This window comes from Euleptes europaea, chromosome 8 (assembly GCF_029931775.1).
Source record: "Euleptes europaea isolate rEulEur1 chromosome 8, rEulEur1.hap1, whole genome shotgun sequence".
NCBI classification, from domain to species: domain Eukaryota; kingdom Metazoa; phylum Chordata; class Lepidosauria; order Squamata; family Sphaerodactylidae; genus Euleptes; species Euleptes europaea.
In genome coordinates, this window is record NC_079319.1 from 93,717,013 (window position 1) to 93,736,955 (window position 19,943).

A 19,943-nucleotide genomic window follows, 5' to 3' on the forward strand; every position below is an offset into this window, starting at 1 on the left:
GGCCCATTTTAAATCTCACTACAAAAAGAAATGGATAGGTTTTGTGAAGTGAAATGGGAATGAACAATGGACATGCAAGTCCACTCAGGCCACTGACCATTGCAGTGTGTGGAAGAGTCCGTTCCTTGACTGAAGGTAGTAAGAGAAGCAAATGACTTGAAGGAAGCCACGACATGGGAAGGGGACCAAACAAGAAGTGATGTTGGTGATTGAATTCGACTGCCTAATTTCTTATGATATATTACAAATGCAAAAATGTAAATTTTCAACATGGTATGCTTTATTTAAATTGGATAAATTCCCTTCAAGATACTTATCAGATTTCTTAGATTCTTCCATAAGGAGAGCTTTCATGATGGCGCGATTTCAGACGCTACCATCGGCATTCATACAAGGCAGATATAATAAAACTCCTCTTGATCAACATTTATGTCCCTGTTCTGTGAAATCTCCCACATCTTTTTTTTTAATGTCCAATAGATAACTCTATTTAATCTAGACTTACACAGAATGTTCCATATGTACTGGACGTGGACAAGGCCCAAATAAGATTTTTATTGGCAGATGTAAATTCCAATATTACATATAGTTTGGCATCCTTTCTCTTATTATCATCTAAATTGAGGAAGAGATTTGTGCCATGGTGCAGACTATACTATAGTAAGGCAAAGGTTGGGTAATTATTATGTTTTAAATTGCATAGTACAGATTCATTGTATTACTATGGTTGTTAGTATGGGCATTGTAATTGTTGCAATTATTACTGCTGTATTAATGTGTACAGCTTGTATTATCATTATTGTTAAGGTCTGTGTCCATAACATTAATAAATTGACTGACTGACTGACTGACTGAATTGAACAGCCATGGAGAGCAAGGCAAACAATCAAGGAAAGGCAAGCTACAGATGGATAGCTGGCAATGTCAATGGGAAAAATGAACATGGCAGGTGAAAATTAAGTCTGATGAAGCAGATCAGGAAGAAGAATGCATGAAGGATGGAAAACATTGGTGATGCTCAAGCTGGGCATGTGGATGACCTCTTCTCAGCGTGTAGGACAAAGGTAGTCCCCTGTGCAAGCACCGGATCCTTACTGTGAGCTCTTGACCCATCGAACCAGAAATCACCACAGAGACAGATTCCAAGCAGATGGCTTTACTGGTCAAATAGGCAATACAGTGCATTGAGGATAAGATGACAGCTATGGGTTGTCTTGCCCGTTATTTGGAAATATAAGGCAGAGAAACGGCGGGAGATTACAAAGCATAAACAGAGCATTATTTCCTAGGAGTGGCGTTCCCAGGCTTTGGTATGTGTAGCCGTCCTTGAAGTCTGGACGGTTCAGCAGAGAAACGAAAGGAAACATCTAAACCGAGATAACAGCCTGACACTTACTGATGTCACATCACGATGTTTACTAGACAGACTGTGTTTATGAGGTGGTTTGCAATTCCCTTCCTCAGTTGTCTACACTTTACCCTCAGCAAGATGGGTACTCATTTTACCGGCCTCAGAAGGGTGGAAGGCTGAGTCAACCTTGAGCCGGCTACCTGAACCCGACTTCCATCGGGATCAAACTCAGGTTGTGAGCAGAACTTTGACTGCAGTACTGCAGCTGACCACTCTGTGCTACGGCACTCCTTTCTCAATGTGTAAGGCATCAGTAATAAGAGATTCAATATTTAATTGGCAACTGAAATCATATTCCTCTGAAATAATTCAGGTAATCTGGCAACGTAGCCATAAACCCAAATTCAATGGGACTTTAACATGTGAGGAAAGGCTGTGGCTCAGTGGTACAACATCTGCTTTCCATACAGAAGGTCCCAGGTTCAATCCCTAGCACCTCCAATTAAAAGGACTGGGTAGTAAGGAACGTGAAAGTCCAGAGACCCTGCCAGTCCGAGGAGACCACACTGACCTTGACACACCAATGGTCTGAGTCAGTATAAAACAGCTTCACATGCTCAAGGACATGGGTTTCCATGCACCTCAATTCTTAGGGTCACACATTGTTGCAGGATTTCACTGTATTGAAACCAGGTCTTTTTGTCTCCCTTTGGATTTTCATCTTTGATTCCCCTTCCTACAATCCTTGCCAAATGTACTGTCGAAGGCTTTCACGGTCAGAGTTCATTGTTTCTTGTAGGTTATCCGGGCTGTGTGACCATGGTCTTGGTATTTTCTTTCCTGACCTTTCGCCCACAGCTGTGGCAGGCATCTTCAGAGGAGTAACACTGAAGGACAGTGTCTCTCAGTGTCAAGTGTGTAGGAAGAGTAATATATAGTCAGAAAGGGGTTGGGTTTGAGCTGAATCATTGTCCTGCAAAAAGTATCAAAGGTAATGTGCTAATCATTGTCCTGTAAGTATCAAGATAATGTACTAATGAGGGTGTGGTATGTTAATATGGAACTATTGTATCCTGAAGTGATCTGTTAATGTGTGAAATCCAAAGTTAATCCGCATGGCTATTGTGGACTGTAGTCTTTGTTAGTCTGGAGGTTTTCAGGACAGGAAGCCAAGCCTTATTCTTGGCAAATGTACTGCTGTAAGATAGAATCATAGAGTTGGAAGGGACCACCAGGGTCATCTAGTCCAACCCCCTGCACAATTCAGGAAATTCACAACTACCTCCCCCCACACCCCAAACCTCCATGCCCAGAACATGGCCAAGATGCCCTCCCTCTCATGATCTGCCTACGGTCATAGAATCAGCACTGCTGACAGATGGCCATCTAGCCCCTGCTTAAAAACCTCCAGGGAAGGAGAGCTCACCACCTCCCCCACCTCCATTGAGGAACTGCCCTAACTGTTAGAAAATTCTTCTTAATGTCTAGATGGAAACTCTGTTAATTTAATTTCAACCCGTTGTTTCTTGTCCAACCTTCTGGGACAACAGAAAACAACTCTGCACCATCCTCTATATGACAGCCCTTCAAGTACTTGATGATGGTGGTCATAGCCCCTCTCATTCTTCTCCCCTTCCGGCTAAACATACCCAGCTCCTTCAACCTTTCCTCATAGGATGTGGTCTCCAGACCCCTCACCATTTTGTTGCACTCCTCTGGACATGTTCCAGCTTATCTACATCCTTCTTACAAGATACAAGAATGCTGTGCCTTGGAGTGGCCCTTTGGTTAGTTAAGATTAGTGCAGACATTGCAGAGTCTAGTTGTAGGGCTGCCGATTCGGTTCGGCCCAAACTGAAAAACAGCCGAATTTCCCCTGATTTGGCGTTTTTTAGTTCGGGACGAACTGAACTAAAAAATGGCGGGAAACGGGGGAAGCCAAATTCAGCGAGTTCAGGAGTTCACGAATAAATCTGGCAAATTCGGGGCCGTCAGTAAGCAGCATAACCGTCAGTAAGCAGCATTCTCCTCCCCCGGCCAATCGGTGGCCAAGCTGGGTCTTCTTCTGGCCAACAGTCAGGATTGAGTACTGGAGGAATCAGCTGATGCGCGGCCGGGCCGGGGAGAGAGAGAGAGTGAGAGAAATCCTCCTGTGGCTGCAGGGGGCGCATTTTTTTGGGTACAGACCCCAAACTTTCAGTGGAGCTTTAGACGAGCCTTCTTAAGAGACCCCCCAAGTTTTGTAGACTTTGGGTCAGGGGGTCCCAAGATATGGGCTCCACCCCTTTTCCCTCCCCCCTTTTCCATTTCCGTGGCTGCAGGGGGTGCTTTTTTGGGGGTGCAGCCCCCAAACCTTCAGGATATCTTCAGACGAGCCTTCTTAAGAGACCCCCCAAGTTTTGTAAAGATGGGTTCAGTGGGGGCAGAAATATTGGCTCCCCCCTTTTCTCTTTCCGTGGCTGCAGGGGGCGCATTTTTGGGGGTACAGACCCCAACCTTTCAGCGGAGCTTCAGTCAAGCCTTCTTAAGAGACCCCCCAAGTTTTGTATACATTGGGTCAGGGCCCCCCAAGATATGGGCTTTCCCCTTTTCCCTTTTCCCTATTGAGAAGAATGGATCACCCGATCCTGTATGTATCTCCAGAGCAAAACGTCCCGTGCTTAAATGGAATCGTGTTGGATTACCCAGTCCTCCTCCCAGCCCCTCCTGATGGAACAGAAGACAGCCACAGTAAGACCCCTTTGGGGGCTTTAATCTATACTTTTTCTCCTGTGTGTGTGTGTGTGGGGAAAGCAGAGTCTGTATGTGTGTGGGGAGGGAGTAGTTTCTGTGGGTGGGGGGGAAGCCAAAGGGGGCTTTCGCCCATTCTGCCTGGGGTGTGTGTGCCCTCTCGAGTCTCTCTCTCCCTGGTTTGAGGGGGGGCTTCAGTGTGTCCTCAAGTTTTCCCTCATTCATAAGATCGGTTAGGTCTTCATAAGATCGGTCAGCCTCCAGGTGAGACATGGGAGATACCCTGTAATTACAGCTCATCTCCAGACTACAGAGATGGAGAAAATGGATGCTTTGTAGGATGGACTCTATGGCATTGTACCCCACTGTGGTCCCTGTCCTCCCCACCTCCAGCCTCAAATCTCCAGGAGTTTCCCAACTTGGATCTGGCAACTGTACCCCCCCCCATCCCTTGTCAGTGGCCAGGAGGGACCTGGCAACCCTCCATAAAGAACTTGTGATATGTCTAGCAATAAAATGCTGGTATACTTTGCAAATGTCTGCAAAATATTCCATTTTCTTCAGCTGAGAAATCCTATTGAAATCTTCCTGACTACCCTAGAAATTCATGAAGTGTTTTGCTGGTTTAAGAACCTCTAGATAATTTTTGAATCTTGTTTTAGGTAAAATATGGTGACTGGTTAAGGTTGGTGCCAAATCCCACGCCTGAAAAATATCAGAAGCTGATCAAATCTCCATTTTTCACTGTTGGTTTTGTAGGTTTGTTTCTGTTGCACACATGTTTCACATTTCTGACACATTTTATCTCATAATTATACTTACAATGTATATCATTGGTATGAATAATGTGTGCTTAACGTGACAGTGGGCACTTTACTCATATGGCAGCCATTGTTTTGTAATTAAAGGAATGGTTTTAATGGTTTTATATATTTTATAGTCATATTGTAAGATTTCTAAATGTTGTAACCTGCCCTGAGCCCGGCCTTGGCTGGGGGAGGGCGGGCTAGAAGTAAAATAAATGTATATCCCCATTTATTGTCATGCAACATGGGAAAATGTTTACATTTTATGAGCGGGTATACAAGTAAACAGAAAATTACATGCAAACAACAAAATCAGGGATTTTATTCATTTGACAGATCAGTAAAATTGAAACAGGGATAATAAGCAGGTTGACAAATTTGCAATCATTGCTATTCCATGGTTTGTAAGTTTTTATATTGTTACAATGTGTTAATCCCAAAGCCTGAATATAAATTTGACAAGGCGGGTTGCTATCGTTCAGGTGGTGTCTGGAGATCTCTGCTATTACAACTGATCTCCGGGCGACAGAGATCAGTTCACCTGGAGAAAATGGCCGGTTTGGAAGGTGGACTCTAAGGCATTATACCCCAATGAAGTCCCTCCCTTCCCCAAACCCCATCCTCAAGCCCCACCCCCAAAATCTCCCGTTATTTCTCAGCCTGGAGCTGGTAACCCTATTGACAAGGCAAGTCCAATCTTGCCCTGCATTATGTCCTAAATCAAGTAACCATTCCTAAATAGGGTTGCTGAATAGGGTGGTTGGAGATCTCCTGCTATTACAGCTGATCTGCAGCTGATAAGACATCCGTTCCCCTGGAGAAAATGGCTGCTTTGGCAATTGGACTCCATGGCATAAAAGTCCCTCCCCTCCCCAAACCCCGCCCTCCTCAGGCTTTGCCCCAAAAACCTCCTGCCAGTGGCAGAGAGGGTCCTGGCAGCCTTACTCCTAAACCATGGCCTACCCTTATGTCAATTTCACAGCCAATTTTCCTAAATGCAGCTAATTTGTTGTTAGGTGGTCATGAGTCTGGAGTTAAGAGAAGATGTTGTAGTGAAATGTAATCTTAATTACGAGGTTGGAACAGGGGAGGGGCAACTAACAGGAAACAGGAAGTTACAAGGAGACTGAGAGAGAAAGAGCAAGAAGGCACTAGGGAGGAACGGTTGACTTTCCTTTTTATTATAGAAGTTCAACAAACACCCTGTTATACAAATACCTGAAGTCCCTGGCATTAATAAGACAAATGTGCTCCCAGAATTCCATGTTGCATCTTCTACCAAAGGACAGAGAAAAACTTTGATTTCTGACACACACAAAAACTACTGCCTCATCATTATAGATCTTTTGTAGTCATGCTATTATATAATACTTGCCTGAGACCCTGGAGAGCCACTGCCGGTCTGAGTAGACAATACTGACTTTGATGGACCAAGGGTCTGATTCAGTAGAAGGCAGCTTCATGTGTTCAATACAAAATGGCTGCCACAAGAGCCAGAGCCAGATATGAAATGATTGCCACTGATTAACTGAAGGAACACAGTGTATAGCCTTGCGCTATGGTGGTAGTTGCCGCCAAAGTGACATTAAAAAAATCTACACAGCCACTCAAATCCCCATTAGACAATTAGAAGCCTTGCTGGGCAAAATTCCTACTTGACCCCACCCACTGCCTAAAAACTCTTGGCAGGCACCCAAAAAGGTGTTGGTGGGTGCTACAGTGCCCATGGACACCACATTGGTGACCTCTGATCTAGACCCATTATTTCCTTGAATGCAGTAACTAGTTCTTTGTGTTTGTTAAGAAACCTAATTTCTTGATTAACAGTAGAATACTATGCAGTCACTCCAGTTTAAGTGTCTAATCCTAAAAAAGACTCTTTTAAGTCCATTGGCTCAATGGGTAGAAGGGTAGAAGAGTGTAAATCTGTTTTAGGGTGTAAAGTCAGTAAAGTCACTTTATTCAGCTTTAGACTGGAGTGACTCTACACAAGACTGCACTGCAAAATAAACCTGTGTGATCTTATGGGGTAGGTCTGTGGGCATGTGCACAGCATGGCATAATTCTGGCACTTCCAGGTTTACCCCAAAAGTGCCGGAATCACATGGGATGCTCTAGTGATTCCTTCCAAAAACTCTATGGAATCCATAGAGTTTTTTGGAGGGGTGCTAGACTGTCACTGGCACTTCCGGGATAAACACAGAAGTGCCAGAATTGTGCTGCGCTCGCACCACACACATGGTTCACCAACCCCCCTCAGCTGGCCTACTTTTGCCCACTGACCAGCTGAGGGGTAGCAGGCAGCTCGGTGAGTTGGCGGGCATTGGGCAGTTGGGAACCCTGTCCAAAGGGCTCCAGGGTATGTCACAAATCACCAGAATGCCTGAGACAAATGCTGGATTTCAACAAATCTGAGAAGATTATGTGTCTTTGCCACAACTTTTGCATGCTGGAGACAAGAAACCTATTGCATAGCAAACTAAAATGGAAATGCAACACTATGGAACATAAGGTTGCTTTTTTAATTAAATACGCAGGCCATATTAAAACAATAACTCACAATAAGCATAACAAATTAGTACTGGCAAAGTGGAAATACAAGACAGCAGGGGTCAATGAATTATGCATGAATAATGTTACATAAACCTCTCAGTATCCCTCAGTTTTATGTGTAGTTGTGGGTAGTTGCTTCCAAAGCATGTGCAGTGGGAGGGGATGCATTCTATTATAAGGATCGTTTTACCTGACACACTGCAAAGCATTATTCATCCACCAAATGAAGATTTACACTGTACTTTCCATGTTTCATTAACTACCATGAGCATGAAAATTACATTGTTCATATAATGGGGTTATTAAAATAAAGCAATACAGTCTTCAAGGAGGAGCCATTTTTCCTGTATCACTACCAAGTTCTGAATTCCCACTTCAAATTAGATTTTTTTTTAGGGGAAGTCTACTGCTGGTTGTTTTTTGAGGAGGTAAAATTCCCAAACTGTAATTAGAGAAAGAGTTATGATTTATTTATTTATTTAGGATTTATAACCCACTCTATCCTGGCCAAAGACCCCCACTGAAAATCAAGGGTGGAAAGCCTAATGCTTTCCATCTCACAATGACACTGATTTAAATCTAAGACTATAAACACTTGATAGGGACTAAATGTTTTCTAGTGATGACATTGGTTATACAGGTTCCCATAAAATATTTTGATTAGATGTTTGAGGGATAAAGCTAGAGAGAGAAAAAAACACCCCTGAGGATATCCACGGCATGCCCATCTGTGACATCCATCAAAAGAAAAATGTTAAAACTGCATTTTCAAGCACCCAACATATTAGTCTGCAGTTCAGTGATGGCTGTAGTTTTCAGATCATAGCCCATGTCAATTGCAAAAAAACAAAACAAAAAAAAACAAAAACAGAACAGAACAAAAACTGGAAAAGCTGAAGGAGCATTTCCAGTGGTCAAGGCAATAAATAAATAAATAAATAAATAAATAAATAAATAAATAAATAAATAAATAAATATTAATATTCGTGTCCAGCCCTGACCTAGATGGCCCAAGCTAGCCTGATCTCATCCGATCTCAGAAGCTAAGCTAAGGGTTGGCCTTTGGATGAGAAACCACCAAGGAAGTCCAGGGTTGTTATGCAGAGGCAGGCAATGACAAACCACCTCTGTGAATCTCTTGGCTTGAAAACCCTACTAGGTTGCCATAAGCAAAACAAAGGGGAGGCACAAATCAGCCAAAATGAATAGGGTTGCCAGGTCCCTCTTTGCCACCAGTGGGAGGTTTTTGGGGCGGAGCCTGAGGAGGGTGGGGTTTGGGGAGGGGAGGGACTTCAATGCCATAGAGTCCAATTGCCAAAGAGGCCATTTTCTCCAGGTGATCTGATCTCTATTGGCTGGAGATCAGTTGTAATAGCAGATCTCCAGCTACTACCTGGAGGTTGGCAACCCTAAAAATGAAACACAAACATTTAAACAAGTGCTTAAATCTAGGTGTTGTGCTGAATATTGTCAACTACTGTATTTGCTTCCAAAATAGCATATTTGATGCAGCTAAACAGACTACTGGGTGAGGGGGCTTTTAAAACACACTTTTATAGCCTGTTCTTCAAGAGTACTCCCAAGGTGGGCAACCATAAAAGTTTAAAGCATCATTTTACACCAAGAATAGTAAAAAAAAGAAAGAAAGAAAGAAAAGGATAAAACAGATTTCATAAGTCAGGCAAACAGAATAAAGCATAGTGGATTGCTTCCACATTGGTTCACTGCCCCTGGGCACCCTTTCATTCCTGTAGTGGCTGCTTCTTCTTAGAGCAGGGGTCCCCTTTTCTGTTGCCCACCAAGTGTTTTTAGGAGGTGGGTGGGGCCAAGCAGGGCTTTGCCCAGAAGGCATCTGATTGATTAGTGGAGATTTGAATGGCTGTGTGGATTTTTTAAAATGTTGTTTCGGCAGCAGCTTCCACCACACCACAAAGATCTACACTGTAGTAGCTGGAGATCGCCAGCCGATAGAGATCAGTTCACCTGGAGAAAATGGCCGCTTTGGCAATGACACTCTATATGGCATTGAAGTCCCCCCCCCAAATACTGCCCTCTTTAGGCTCTGCCCCAAAAACCTCCTGCTGGTGGCAAAGAGGGACCTGGCAACCCTATGTGACAGCCATTTTATGGCAGCCATTTTGTTGCTGTGCCCACCATGCCATTTCAGAATTCCAAATGTGTCTGCACGCTCAAAAAGGTTAAGGATCCCTGTCTGGAGTCATTTTTTTTCTTCCTCATGCAGAGTTCTTATGATCACAGTGATAGCATACGGGCCCGCCTAAACCTCCCGGACGGGACCTGGCAACCCGCTATGCAGGCACTTGACTACTGTGCTGGCCGCGCGCCCGCCCCAAACGATACGGGACGGTCGCTGTGCGCTCCGTTGTCATGGACTCGGACGCTCCTGCGAGCGCCGTGCAGTTAGCAGCCAGGAAGCAGATGCAGGGGCAGCCTCCAATGAACCTGAGAGAAGCCATGTTCCTGTACAGACTCTGTTCCAGATGCAGCCATGTCATGAGAAGCAGAATGTCATGTAGTCAGTGCCAAACACCCCCCCTCTTGCAACATCCACCGCTTAATGGGTCGTCAGCAGCGATCCTGATATCAAGATGAGTCGTCCCTCCAGCTCAGCTGCAGCGATCCCAGGACGTTTGCACAGATCACACTCATTGTTCCAGTATGTTAATCTCATCAGCAGAGAATTTCCAGTTCATCATGGGTTGCAAAAGCCATTAGAATTAGAATAGATTTCCAAATTCTCACTACCCCACTAAGCCACAGCTTAGTCCTTTGTCACCTTTTTGTCACCTGGGAACCTAGGAGGGGTGAAACCCCTCTCCCCGTCCCCAGAATAACAGTATATTTGGGGTGCCCCCTGCCCATTCTCTCTCTCAACCTTAGGTCTTTCCTGGCACCTTTGCCGTTACTCTGTTGGTTTGGTCTTGCGCAGCCTAACCATGCTCCCTCCCGCCTTGCTGGTCAAGTCTACGGGAACCCCTGCCCCCATCTCGGCTTTTACTTTTCAATCTGTCTTAGTCTATGTGAATTTGGACAACACCTCATCTAGATACGGTAAATATACCCCACCAACGACCTCCTGCCATGTTGGCATCTGTGCTTGTACTCCTCTCTTGATATTCCTAGATTCTCTGTATGTTTGTGTGCATCACTGAATTGAATGAAAAAGACATAAACATTATTTAATTTGGAATCCATTGTCTGTCTTTATTCATGGTCTCATTAAATGGATTCTGGTATAGCTGAGTGCGACCCCGCTTTATAAATACATAGTTACCGATTGCTCAGCTAATTTCCCCATATTAAAGGAGCATTTCAGCTAAAAGCAGCCTACATCTCCCACACTGAAACATAAAAAACATTACACTTTTTCTGGATGCTGCAGAATATGAGTTGTATCACTAGGAAGGGGAGGGAGTTGTGAATTTCCTGCATTGTGCAGGGGGTTGGACTAGATGACCCTGGGGATCCCTTCCAGCTCTACGATTCTATGATTCTATGACTAGCAGTTGTATTAGAATCCTCCTCTTCGGATAAATGCAGGGTAGGCACATCACATAGGTCCAATTGGAATGAACTCTGAAATGTCTTACACTAAGATACTGTGATTTCCTTGCTTCCCCTCTCCCTTCAAACCTGATTTATTATTCATATTATTAGGGGAACTGTTATATAATGACTACCAATTTGGCAGGTATCAGTTCATTCATACATACTCATTCATTTGCTCCTATTTAATGTGAAGGGCCACAGTGGCAGAACCTATGCCGCCTGAGCCCGACCTTGGTTGGGAAAGGGCGGGATAAAATCTAATAAAATAACCATAAATAAAATCATGCTTTGCATGCTGATGGTCTGAGTTCTGATTTGCAGCATCCCCAACTTAAAGGTGCTCGTATAGGAGGGTTCAGAAAGACATCTGATTGAAACCCTGGAGAGCCATATCCAACTGGAGTGGAAACAGTGTTGCCAATCTCCAGGTGGAAGGAAAATAACAAGCACTGATGGCTACTGGAAACATCAATAAGACTTTTTATAATTCAGTCATAAAAATCAAACCTTATACAGTGAAACAGAGCAAACAAAGTCCTGTGGTGAAAATAAATTCCGCCAGGTGAGATCTCCCGGTTGCAAAGTTCCAGGTGAAGGCTGGAGATCCGTTCACTGGGGCGGCACTAGCGGCATGCCGAGCCACAAATGAAACAGGTACCGCAGGCAAAAGTAGTTGCAGATCGATGTTGGCTGTATGTAGCCGAAGAATTTTGAGCCAAAACTTGATTTTAAAGTATATTGTAACAAAAATTAGGGCTAAATTGCCCTTTACTTTGAGGAGAATTTCCTTAGAATATTTTAAGCCCGAAATAGGATTCCGGTATTTTCCTATTTCGCTGATGCTTTGTCCATCGGGCTTAAGGTGGCTTGAGCTAGTATATTTGACTCTATATAAGAAGAAGAATACAAAAATGCGAGACTTGAATTTGCTATACAATCTTAAGAATACTAATATTGCTAATGTAATTATACAGAGGAGTCTTAACACATACATACCAAATGCCAGTGAATAATATCACATCTGTCATGAGGAAGGCTTGTAGCGTTCTTAACAATGAGTACTCATAGCAATGCTTAAATGTGCTATATTGCCAACAGGTGCAACTAGCATTAAAGAAACAGTACATTTTAGAAACAAGAGAAGGCCTTGTGCCAATTACATGTTCAAAGCTACCAGGTCATATTACAAAAAACAGGAATAATCATAGGCTGTATTCAATCCATAAGGAGACATTGTGTTAAACATAAAAATAAAGCGATTTTCTTGTTGAGACAGAAGTCTGTCTATATTTTGTTTTGTGTGAGGTTTGGGTGCATATTGCCAGATCACAAAGAACTGAATGTCAGTGTCAGCATGTCTCATTTCATTGCAATGTGAAACCAAGGGGGCCTCTACCACGTTATTGCGAATACGTGACCTGTGTTCACCCACAAGTAATTTAATGGGTCTAGTTGTCTTTCCTACATAAAGTAGACCACATGGACATCTCAATAAATAAATAACATTTTTGCTATTACAGTTTGAGAAATGTTTCAATTTAAAACAAAAATTAGTAACAGGGTTGGTAAATTCTTTTACTGGCAAAGAAAATGGGCACATGTTACATTGTCCACATCTATAATGACCCAATGGGATAGTAGAAGATTTTTTAAGTAAGGCATCTGTATGAATTAATTGATCCCTTAAAGAGGAAGTCTTTCTATAGCCAAATCTGGGCTTTATAGTACAGCCAGGAATTTCCTGTACTAGATGCCAATGCTTATATATGATATTTTGAATATCCCTGGTATGGGTAGAAAATTGTAAAGATGAGGTAATCCCTTGAAACACACTTTGCCTTCTTTGGTCACTAATTAATGTAGAACGATCCATGTTATCCACTTTAGCTCTAGCTTGAGAAATCACTTCATGTGGATAACCTCTAGAGAGAAGTAGAGTCTCCACATGGCAGCTAAGCTTATAGAGCATCATTCTGGGAAGTCTCATATCATACATTCCAGACAAGAATATTTCCTTTAACCTCTGGAAATGGAGGAAAGTAACACCCTCACAGTCAAGAAAAGAATGTTCAGGATCTTCTTCTAATAAGTCAGCACCTGTTGTCACCTACTGAAATATGAGGCCGGACCCCATCCCCCCCCCCCAGTGGCTAGGGGGGACCTAGCAACCCTAGGCCAGAGCTTCTCAGGGTTCTGCATTTTGGTTGTCCTCCCCCACCTTTTTCTCCTTTTGGGTGCCTACAAGATCTCAGAATGGATAGTGGAGGAGCCAGCTGGTTCCTCCTCCCCTCCATGGCCATATAAACATAAGAATATAAGAAAAGTCATGCTGGATCAGACCAAGGCCCATCAAGTCCAGCAGTCTGTTCACACAGTGGCCCTTTATGACGCACCCCCCCCCCCTTCAACCGCTTCAATATCCCACTCACTCAGCCCGGCCGTATATGCTGAGGGAAAAGCATTGGCCTGAGTGTATTTGTGAGGAGATTATTTTCCTTCTCCTCCAGTCCCACACCAGTATTTACCTCAGAGAAAAATAGGACACAAGAGGCTTTTTAACTTAAACAGACAAAACAGGGAAGTTTATTGAACAGAACTCACAGAGAGTGGTTTTCAAGGAAAAGGCAGAAATTGGAAGGAAAACTCGAAGTCAGGTTTATCAACATAAGATTACTTCAGAGAAATAGCTTAGATGTTTTCTTCACTCAGGTTCCTTCAGTTCTCAGTTTCAAGCTTAGTTCTGTCCCTCAGAACCGTTATTCAGATGCAGACTCTTAGTCTCTGTCCCCAGCCGAGCTCACAGGAACGAAGGAAGTCTGAGTTCCTTTCCCTCCTCAGAGAACTCACAGACGTTTGGGGAAATATCCAAAATCCTTCTTCCAGTTCTCTCTGACCACCCCACCCCAGTGGCTGTCATCCTCCACACCTCCCTGCTACCGGGATAGCTCTACCTCAGGGACTCATTCCCCATTGTGGCCTGAGAGTGGGCCCTCAGTCTCTAGCCCAGTTCTCATGCCTGTCACACCCACAGGTCGCGTGTGTCAGTAGCTTTGGCTTTCACAGCACCCCTCAGGTTCACAGAGCACAGTCTGGCTTCCCTCAGTCTCACTACCAAGCTTCCAATCTATCACAGCCTCCTCTCAGGCTGGGTCCCAAGTTTCGACTACTTTCACAGTCTTCTATCAAGGCTAGGTCCCAAAGCTTCAAATGCTTTTCTGTCCCTCAGAGCTCAGAGTGTCAGCTCTCTCTGGCTCCGCCCACTCTTTGTCTGTCAGCTCTTGCTGCAGATTAACCCCTTGTCTGTCACACCCTTATTGTTGTTCTTCTGATAGCAAAACTGTTCGTTTTCTGGCCCCTTTTTAGGGCAAACACCACAAGTTATGGTTATGCATGCCTGGTGGCCATTTCTGGCCTCTCTGGGGGTCAAGTGCCAACCGTCCCTCTGGCCAGCAGTTCCTCCTGCCCCTTTCCTTCCCACCACAGCCCCTCTCAAATTCCTGTAAGATCCCACCATCCCTTGGTGGCCCAACGCTCTTCTCACCTGACAGCAGGCCACTGAGTCCTATGGCAGCAGAATCACCCTATTGGTCTTAAGACATGTCCAGGATGTCCCTGGAGGTGGCCCTGGAAGAAGAAGGAGAAGGAGAAGGAGAGGGGGAGGAGGAGGAGGAGGTTTTTATACCCCAATTTTCTCTACCAAAAGGAGTCTCAAACCAGCTTACAATCACCTTCCCTTCCTCTCCCCACAACAGACACCTTGTGAGTTAGGTGGGGCTGAGAGAGTCCAGATAACTGTGACTAGCCCAAGGTTATCCAGCAGGCTTCATGTGTAGGAGTGGAGAATCAAACCCGGTTCTCCATTTTAGAGTCCGCCGCTCTTAACCACTATACCACAGTGGCTCTCAAGTTGAATAGAAGTTGGATGGCAACTTCATTTTGTAATTTATAAAAGAGATTTTAAAAATGTCAATGGAAACCAAACTGAGTAATGTAACTGTGTGCGCGCACATGTTTGTGGGCGTGGGGGTGGCAGGGGCCATAAAACCCATAAGTGTAAACAAATTGTAATTTCTTCTATACAGTATTACACTTAACACACGTTTGGTGCAAATAATTATCCTAGCTTATCAGAATCACATCCATTTTGGCTCTGTTCTGTCGAGGCGACACTTAGACAAAACAAACAATGTGTAAGAAAATAAATGCCAGTTCTTCAGTATATAAGTGAAGGTCCTTTTTTAAGCTTTAATTTAGGAAAGAGAAAGGTGAGGGCAAGACAGAATTCAATTATTTGAAGGATGTTTACACAAACTGCTTCTCCCAATGGATGCTTTGATGCTTTCAGCAAGATTTCTCACTTCCCGTATTAAAGAAAACAATAGATAACTGTTCACATGCTTCTTATTTCCTGTTGCTAATTAGGCTTTTTAAAAAGACTCTTAGAAGTGTAAATGGATTACATTTATAACAAAAATGTCCTGGAGGTACCAATAGATTTTGTTCCTTTCCTGCTGATACTCTCTCTCTCTCTCTCTCTGCCTTTGACATCCTGCAGAATGACTTAACTTTGTCCCAGTAGTCATTCTCTTCTCAAAAGGTCTTAGTCTTGTTCAGGTGTCATTGAGACAGGGATACACAGCAGAATCCCCTTTAGTTTTTTGTTGTTGTTGTTGTTGTTGGTAGTTTGTTTTAGTAGTAAATTTTATAAAAATGTAGCATGACATTCTTAAAGAACTATGGAAAATCAGTTAGAAATAGCTGCATCAGGGTTTCCAGATCCCTGGTGGGGGATCCCCTGCTTTGGACACCTCCTCCTGACTTTGGGCACCTTCCCCCTGATGAGGTTGGTAAAATGAGTCCCCAGCTTGCTGGGGGTAAAGTGTAGATGGCTGGGGAAGGCACTGGTAAACCACCCCGTAAACATAGTCTGCCTAGTAAATGTCGGGATGTGACATCACCCCATGGGTCAGGAATGACCCGGTGCTTGCACAGGAGATCTACCTTTACCTTTACACTTTAATCAGATTGCGCACCTTTGCTGTGTTAATTACTCTACCAACAAAAAGGACAGGTGTTTGGTATTGCCTTCCACACAGTTACCCCTCATTTATGTCAGAGTTTCAGGTCCCAAGAAAAACAACTATTTTTACCCAGGCTTTTAATAGGACCTAAAATATTTTTCTCACACAGGAAGCTGCCTTCTACTGGATCAGACCATCTGTCTATCAAGGTCAGTCTTGTCAACTCAGACTGGCAGCGAGTCTCCAGGCTCTCAGGTTCATATCACCTACTGCCTGGCCCTTTAAACTGGAGATACTGGGGATTGAATTTAAGATTCAACCCACTATAGTCTGTCTTTTAAATTATGTGTTTTGAAGAAGGAGAGTTGGCTTTTATACCCTGGTTTTCTCTATCTTTAAGGAATTTCAAACCAGCTTACAATTGCCTTCCCTTCCTCTCCCCACAACAGACACCCTGTGAGATAGGTGGGGCTGAGAGAGTTAGGAGACAACTGTGACTGGTCCAAGGTCACCCAGTAGGCTTTATGTGGAGGAGTGAGGAGACCAGCCTGGTTCACCAGATAAAAGAGTCCACCACTCATGTGGAGGAGTGGGGAATCAAACCCGGTTCTGCAGATTAGATCCTCCGCTCTTAACCACGACACCATGTTGGCTCTCACTTTGTTTATTCACTTGTTGACTATTGTTATTAGTTTTTTTGGGAAGTTTGCAAGCTAGTTTTGCCAACATCCAGGTACAAGCTGGAGATCTCCTGCTATTACAACTGATCACCAGGTGATTGAAATCAGCTCCCCTGGAGAAAATGGCCTCTTTGGCAATTGGGCATTGAAGTCTCTCCCCTCTCCAAACCCTGCCCTCCTCAGGCTCCGCCCCAAAAATCTCCAGGTATTTCCCAACCCAGAGCTGGCAACCCTATTGCATGCCCCCTCTTAGCTATTAGGCAAGGTACAAAGGTTTGAATCCTATCAAGAAAGAGGCAGAAGGGGAAGGCGGCTGCAATAAAACTTGATGTGATAGTTCATGTGCAAGCACAACTATTTGCTGAATTTGCAGTGGATTGCAATGTGCATCCAAGCTAGAAACTGGCGATCATACATCCCTGGAAAACAATCCTGTACAACAAATATTTTTGATGGCTAATGGAGATGGGGGAGGGGATCTAGACTACACATATGTAGCTATATTAATTGGAATCAAAATAAACAAAATCTCCATCAGACCTTCAAAGCCCTCAACCAGTGGTTTGCAGTATGACTCAAGCTTAGTGAAAGCACTGTGGATACCCCAAGGGGGATGGGTATATGCTAAAATTTGTACACATTCAAATCCTCTCAACCCATTCCAACAGGACAGAGTGTACATGGCAACATCCATTTTTGTGTGGAGCATGTGAATGTACAAGGACCTCCCTTAGAGGTATGTGAGTGTAAGTAACATAGGGGTCTTTCAGTATCATTGTTAAGAAGAATGTCCCTACTATGATTCATCCTTTCCCAAGCCTACTTGACATGTGACCCATTATGCCAAAAGCAGCTATCAACCCATCCCCCCATTTTTCCAAGAAGCAAAACCAGATTTAAAAAAAAAATTAACTCCATTTATACCTCATCTTTCTCTCCAATGGGGCTTACATAATTCTCCTCACTTCCACTTTATGGCCACCACGGCCTCAAGCAGTAGGATAGACTGAGTGTGTGTTACTGGCTTAGGGTTGCCAACTCCAGGTTAGGAAATTCCTGGAGATTTGGGGGTGGGGCCTGGGGAGGGTAGAGTTTGAGGAAGGGAGGGACTCAGCAAGGGTCCCCCCTCCAAAGCAGCCATTTTATCCAGATAGGGTTGCCAATCTCCTGGTTGTGGCTGGAGATCTCCCGCTATTAGAACTGATCTCCAGGTGACAGAGTGACAGTTCATCTGAAGAAAATAGCTGCTTTGGAATGTGGACTCTATGGCATTATGCCCCACTGAAGTCCCTCCCCAAACCCCACCCTCCTCAGGCTCTGCCCTAAAAATCTCCTGCCAGTGGCAAAGAGGGACCTGGCAACCCTACACCACCCCCAAATATCCCAACCCTACCCCCAGGTGAACTGATCTGTGTGGTCTGGTTGTGGGTTCCATTGGGGCTGGTTACAAATCATACCAGTATGCCTATCTGCTTTCAAATAAATTGCACATATTGGGCACAATCCAGTCCAAGGGTATCTAGCTCTTACCATCTGTCAGGCATGGGTCTGAGAAAGGAATGTTGTGGTTTCCCCAGGTGCCAGCCAAGGCCAGCTTCGTGCCCTGCAAACAGTGTGTTTAGACGTCTTTATGTGGGAACTCTCCTAGCCTCCTGACAGCTCCAGGGAGGGGGGTTGCCATGGTATTCAGATCTACCCAGATTTGCCCTTTGCTCTTCTATATATGCCCTGTACTGTACCCATAGCTTTTACTAGTGTCCATTTGACTCCTGGCTTCTGTTACCTGTGGATTTTCTAATAAATCAGCTTCCTTTGGACTGTCTGTCTGCTGAAGTCTGTTTATGGGATTATCACGGGACTAGATCTTACAGAGATCAGTTCCCCTCAGGGTTGCCAACCTCCAGATGGTGGCTGTAGATCTTCCGCTATTTCAACTGATCTCCAGGTGTCAAAGAAAACTCTGTGTTCACTCAAGAAAGGCAATCAATGAGCATGCAGTTCTGTCTCAGGCACACACACAACAATCCTGCATCCATCAATCTAAATGAAGAATCATGGCCAGCCTACGGCCGTACCACCCTGAACACGCCCGATCTCGTCTGCTAAGCAGGGTCGGGCCTGGTTAGTACTTGGATGGGACACCGGCTGGGAATACCAGGTGCTGTAGGCTTTAAAAAAAGAAGGGAAAAAAAAGAATAATGGCTTTAAATGTTAAGCTGGGGGCAATCACAGAATATTTCTTCCTCACAAAATGTCAGTCATGAGCTTGATTTCCTCACTTAGGTGGTGGCAGAGGGAGGGGAAAGGGGCTCCAGATAAATGAGTGAGGTAACCTTATAGGAAATGGTGATATAATGCTTCGTCAATCAAATAAAAGTGAAATTACTCAGTGATTAAAAGATATTGCCACAGAAAATGACACACTGATAGTTTTTATCTCCCAATACCTTCCCATTTCTCAGGTATGTAAAAGGCAACTGAACCACAGACTGACTCGTTAAATATTGCCTACTATGTCTATAGAGAGACAGTAGAGTAAGACCATGTTTTCTTGGAGACAAATCAATACTTTTACACAGTGAGGGGAAATTTTTTCAGGCTTAGATCAAAGGGACCTGGCAAGTCACCAGAGATTTTAGAACTCAAGTGGCGGGGGAGGGGATTTCCCCTGAGAAATCATATCACATGTAATTTCCCAGGCCCTATCCAGAAGTCACCAGTTCCCATCCCATACACTCTAGCTCCCTTCCCTCTTGAGACAATGTCTGCTGTTGGGATTGCCAAACTCCAGGCAGGGCCTGGGGATCACCTGGAATTACAGCTCATCTCCACAATACAGAGTTCAGTTCCCCTCAGGGTTGCCAACCTCCAGGTGGTGGCTGGAGATCTTCTGCTATTTCAACTGATCTCCAGGTGTCAGAGATCAGTTCCCCTGGAGAAAATGGCTGCTTTGACAATTGGACTTTATGGCATTGAAGTCCATCCCCTCTCCAAATCCTGCTCTCCTCAGGATGCACTCCCAAAATCTCCAGGTATTTCCCAATCTGGAGCTGACAACACTAGTCTGTACCCCCAAAAATGCGTCCCCTGCAGCCACGGAAAGAGAAAAGGGGGGAGCCCATATCTCGGGACCCCCTGACCCAATGTTTACAAAACTTGGGGGGTCTCTTAAGAAGGCTTGTTTGAAGCTCCACTGATAGTTTGGGGTCTTTACCCCCAAAAATGCACCCCC

At 44.3% G+C, this 19,943-nt stretch overlaps 1 pseudogene; it reads left to right on the forward strand.

Annotated features, from left to right (window-relative positions):
* The first annotated feature begins 18,772 nt into the window (after positions 1–18,772).
* LOC130482191 (5S ribosomal RNA) lies at positions 18,773–18,881 on the forward strand (annotated as a pseudogene).
* Positions 18,882–19,943: the final 1,062 nt, after the last annotated feature.